Raw genomic sequence first — 6,027 nt, forward strand, 5'->3', positions numbered from 1 at the left:
TCAACCCTGGATTCTGCATCCCGTATGGTGATTGTCTTTCAGGGTCATCTTCATTCCTTTAGAAAAGTGACTCCTGAAAGTCCCTGCCCGCTGCCATGCCCAGAGCACGGCTGAATGTTAATGGAAACCACTGTGTACGTTTATTGCTCGCATGAACATTCACTCAACCCCACACACCTCTCACTGAGAAACAGAGGCTCGGGAGGGGAGTGCTGGTCAGATTATATTCTCATGTGATTTTGTAAGACTCTGGGGAGCCTTAGCTTACTGGAGACCCCTGAGTGAACCACGTGGAGCGGGGATCGATGCAAAGAGCAAGAGGAATTTATTGTTCCAGTGCACTGGGGTCGTCCCAGACCTGAAGGAGAGGCAGCAACCCCCAGCACCCAATAGGCGAGTTTTTATGTGGTTTCCAGGGGCAGAATAGAGCATCAGAAACTAGGCACAATGATTGGCAGAACAGTGCACCCTTTAAACTGATCGGTCTTTAAGGAATGATGTGACAAGGACTTCCCTTGTCTGAAGGTGGGTCACAGTAGTCTGAGAAATGGTAATTAGCCTGTCCTTTCCCGAGGGGCAAGTGTTTCAAGACCTTCCCAACGTTCCTAAGCTGACCTTTCCTGTTTATTCTGTGAGCTTTAGGAGACAGCACCATCAGAAGAGAAGGATCAGTGTCCATATCCAGCACAGCGCTAAAATTCTGAAAGAAATTAAAATGAGCTCAGGCAGGAGATCTCAAAATGGAGATTTTAAAGTTCCTTCTTATGGTCCCTGACAGAGTGAGCTATAACTTGAGAGAATCTAAGTTCAACATCCTCAACCCTGAATGTCTCCTGATACAGACAGGTGGTGACCCATCATGCCATCCTCTCTCTGTTCCTGTGGCTTTACCAGACAGTTCTCTTCTCCAGCCAGTAAGCTTCTAGCTCAAGCATCTGTCACTCTTTCTGCGGGTTGCCTGTGCCACAGAGCATGCTGTGCCTGCTAGGGAGGCCAGGACAGTGGTGAGTCAGGATGGACTCCAGCTTTTAAGTGATACCCACTCCTGAATGCACTTCCTGTTGTTGCTTGTCTCCCTTTCTCATGTGCTTAGTTATTTCTGTTGTCCCTAGGATGACTATAAAAATAAAATGCTTACCCCAAACACCAACCTTTTCAAATTCTAATTAAAATACAATTATATTGTTTTCCCTCTTTGTTTTCCTCCCTACAGTCCCTCCTATGTACCCTCACTTCACTACCTCTCTGGCCTTTGTCTTTGATTAATATTGTTACACACATAGGTGTGTGTGTGTGTGTGTGTGTGTGTGTGTGTGTGTAGCATAAATGTATAAATATAACCAGATGAGTCCATTTGGAGTTGCTTGTGTGCCTATGATTTCAAGGTTGACCTCTGGTATCAGATAACTAATTAGGGGGTTTATCCCTGGAAAGGACTAGTTCGCTCTGTCTTGGTAGTCGTTAATTAACTACAGCTTTCCAGCTAGGGATGGGGACCCCGGAGAGGCTTCCCACTTGAATGTCTATGTCAATGTTATTGCTGAGGCAGACATGCTGTTGAGTAGCTTCCCTGCGTTTGCAACCTCACAGCAGACTTCCTGTTCCTTCCAATGTCTGCCCCTTCTTCCATAATGTTCCCTGAGAAGTGTGTGCAGGCGTTGTGTGGTAGACGTGCTGATGGGGTAGGCACTCCACCATCGGTTGACCTTTGCACTTTGTGATTTTTCTATACTGCTCTCCTTATGCTGCAAAGAAAAGCTTCTCTGCTGAGGGTTTGGGGCCGCACTTACCTGTGGGTGCCAGGATGATGCTGAGGTGTAGGGGCTGCACTTACCTGTGGGTGCCAGGATGATGCTGAGGTGTAGGGGCCGCACTTACCTGTGGGTGCCAGGATGATGCTGAGGTGTAGGGGCCGCACTTACCTGTGGGTGCCAGGATGATGCTGAGGTGTAGGGGCCGCACTTACCTGTGGGTATAAGGACAAGTCTTGAACACAGGTAGGAATTGTGCTGGTCTAGCAAAGTGGCAGTAGTAGATTCTCTCCTAAGGTCCAGGACCTCACTAGCCCTGAGAAATCTGCCTAGGTTTTCAGAACCAGACATGATTTCCTATAGCATGAAATATTTTAAAAAGCACCCACACTACCGTTGGCAAGGCACCAGCAGGCTGGCCGGCCTGTTCTCAGCCAGGCAGACCCTCTGTCTCAGAGTTCCAAAATCTCTCCACCCAGCTCACTAAGTTCCTATGGCGAGCCACCACACATCCAAATTCCTGTGGCTGGCTGGGGTGCCCCACCACTGTACCTTTTCTCTGGATCTCAGTTGAGTCACAGTGTGAAGGAAAACACCACACAATCTTAGTTTAGGATCAAAAGGCAACACAGTTGCTGGGATCTTAAGCCCAATTAGACAGCTGTTGGTTCCACTAGTGCACCTTTAGAGGTATCTTATCGTGCTGTGCCAAGCCCTGCCACGTGGAAGGGATGGCATGATACAACTGCCACATCTGGAGCCGAGCCAGCAAAGGTGCTGGTTCTTGTGCTGGCAGTCGCTGTGGGGCTTGTTTGTATTGTAATGTGCATAATTTACCTCATGGTCCTTTCTCTGGAGACGCTTTCCCTGACAAGGTTAATGGCTCCAAGATAATTAGAAACAGCATGAGTCAGGGAGGCAAAGGTATGTCTGGTGTTCTTCAGCAAAAATAGTGTATGTAGTGGCCTTCAGGACAGTCCTTAAGGATTTGGGAAGGAACTCTGAAAACACAATTTCAAGAATATATAATTTCTCACCTATGCAAAATATAAGGATGACATATGAATTGTATGTGGGGCTCCACTGACCTAAATGAACAGAAGCAGCTGCACCATGAGCTAGTTTGTCAGAAAGATATCAAGGAAGGAGATAAAGAGATTTAGGGAATGGTGATTGCAAGGCAAGATCCTACCCAGCTAAGTTTATTGTTTATGTTTACAAAGACAGGCAGATTCCTGGATTCAAGGCCAGCCTGGGACAGAGCTAGTTTTGACCCAGGCAGCGTGGGAATGGTAATCTCAGAGCCAGATCCCACCCACCTATCTTACTGTCTGCTCACAAAGGTAGGCAAATCTCTAAATCAAGGGTCTAAGGTCATAAATGCTGATTATGGGATAATCAAACAGGAACCTGGGGTGGACAATATTGAATCAATATGCAAATAAAATACTGGCCCATGAAAGGAGTTACAGAGACAAAGATTGGAGCTAAGATGAAAGGATGGCCTATCCGGAGACTACCCCACCTGGGGATCCATCCCATAATCAGCCACCAAACCCAGACACTATTGCATATGCCAGCAAGATTTTGCTGAAGGGACCCTGATATAGCTGTCTCGTATGAGGCTATGCCAGTGCCTGGCAAATACAGAAGTGGATGCTCACAGTCATCTATAGGATGGAACACAGGGCCCCAAATGGAGAAGCTAGAGAAAGCACCCAAGAGCTGAAGGGGTCTGCAACCCTATTGGTGGAACAACAATATGAACTAACCAGTACCCCCAGAGCTCGTGTCTCTAGCTGCATCTGTAGCAGAAGATGACCTAGTCGGCTATCATTAGGAAGAGAGGCCCCTTGGTATTACAAACTTTATATGCCTCAGTACAGGGGAATGCCAGGGCCAAGAAGTGGGAGTGGGTGGGTAGGGGAGCAGGGTGGGGGGAGGGTATAGGGAACTTTTGAGATAGCATTTGAAATGTAAATAAAGAAAATATCTAATAAAAAAAAGAATCAATAAATAAAAATTAAAAAATAAAATACTGGGCTTTGGTCTTCAAGAGAGCTATCTTAAGGACACAAGCTTGTACCTACAATTGACTTCGTCATTCTTTTGCTGCCAAACAACCCTTCCTCAGAATCTCTCTCCAAGCAAGGCTGGTCCTTGGCAATGCAGGTCATTGTGTAGCTCACATGAATCACAGCTGCTTAGAACTACCAATTGCTTTCTTCCTTGAGCAGCTTGCATAAAACCCCGTGGTCCTCAGGGAGGAGGCTTTCAGGTCAGAGCCAGCTCAAATTTTCCAAGTCCTGGGTCTGAAGTGTGTGATGTCTTCAGCAAATAGAGACTGGCCTTCATCCAATGGGAGACAAACAATATTGCAATTGCAATAGGATGTATTGCTTTGGGAGTCTCTTGAACTGCTCTGACCAACTATAAAAAAGGTTTCTCATGCCTGATACTAGGCCTTTGTTAGCCTATGGCTCCTGTGGGGAATATTGTCTGCTCAAGAAACATAACTTTATTTAAGATACACACACACACATACACATGCACATTTATTCCTTGGAGTGTTTTTTCAAACATTCTCAGTCTTGTTTGTCCCTTCACCCTCACTCTCAGTCTGTGTTGACTTCCTCCCTCCCTCCTGAATTAAATCCCCCCTCCTCATTTGTTTTCTACTTTCTACTTCACACTCTAGTTCATATTCTCAGATCTGAAAATTTGAAGCTAAGAACTGTTGGAAGCCGGCCTGCGGCTAACATGAACCGGGTTTCACCTGGGAGGCAAGCTGGGGCTGAAAAAAGAGGGGAAACTAGGAGGTCAAGAGAAAAACGGAGCTAAGTCAAGATTCCTGATCAAAGCTCAAATGTTTAATGGCCAATGTGCTTATAAAGGGAGAAGAGGCCCATTCTCACCAATTCGCTCTTGGAGCCCTGCTGCAGGTGACGACAACGTGCAGGATAGGGTGTAGTCTTTGGAATAGCTCAGCAGCCTCCCAGCAGGTAGCAGTATCTTGAAGGGGAACAGTGGCAATGGCTGAACAATAGAGTGATCTAGAAAGGCTCCATCCTAGGAAATCTTAGTGGCAGAAAGGTCAATGTCTGGCTCAGCCTGCTTCAGGCTGGGGGAGGTTACAATTTCCTCCCTGTTATTAATATTTTTAAAAAGCTGGACTGAGGCATAAAGTTTATGCTCTATAGTTCTGCCTGATTTCTTTCAGCCTAGTGAAGAAACCTGTCTCAGTGGGATTTCCTAACTTTTCTCATGGTAAACCCACCTATTCACTAGGCCATGGAGTATTCCCATGTCTGGGTAAGACTGGCTATTGTCCCAAGTAAACACTCTGCAGACCAGCCCTGAACAATTCTAGCTCGTTCTTTGAAATGCCTAATTAGTTTCATTGTCTCTTCCAAGCTCCTCGGCTTCAAGCATTTTCTAGGATATTGGAACACTGGCGAAAGGCTTAGCTATGTCTGAATTCAATCTTAAAAGGCACTTAAAATAAGATAATACTAAAAGAGAGCACATGGATCCATACACCAGACTAACGCAGGGATAGGGTTTGAGTATATGGGTTATGAGAATGCCAAGGTTCCAGGAATTGAGTTTCCGTGAAACTCTGCCTCATGAGTGCTCCCAGGCCTCTCTGCTTGCCAAGCAAACTTCACTGGAGTGTATGTAGCATTCTCCCCCTTTCTTTTATATTTCTGCTGAAGTTCTGGAATGTCCCACCTCGTCGTAGCTACAGATCTCAAGAGTGCTCTAAAGATGAATGGAAACACAATGATTTACTAATAAAATAGTGCCAATAATAGTAGCAAGTAGGAATATATATTGAACCCAATCCAGGGGATTCAATGCACTTAGTTTATTTTTAAATCTCTGGTCAATTCATCAATGTCCCAAGTGTCCAAGTTACTTTTGCTAATATCTGAAACTTCTGCCTTTCTAGCCTTAATATATGCTATGTCCTGCCCTATTGTTAAGACTACTACTTCTAAGACATTAACCTTTGCCTCCAATTTTTTACATGACTCTGTGGTGTATTATTAATAAACCACAGCCTCTTGGCATGTACCTCTGTGTAGATTGATATGATTCTGAGATCTAAGTGCCCATCTTAGACTGTCCAGCCATCATAGCAAACCTTATTCCCAATTCAGACCAAAGCCCCAATATGTACTTAGAATACTTCTTCATGAAGACTTAATAACTGCCACCTGTGCACTGTTGGAGGCGAGGGTGCACACCTGCTGCAGTCAGGCTGAAGGGCATT

This window comes from Mus caroli, unplaced genomic scaffold (genome assembly GCF_978045245.1).
Source record: "Mus caroli unplaced genomic scaffold, Mus_caroli_1 scaffold_4, whole genome shotgun sequence".
In the NCBI taxonomy this organism is placed as follows: domain Eukaryota; kingdom Metazoa; phylum Chordata; class Mammalia; order Rodentia; family Muridae; genus Mus; species Mus caroli.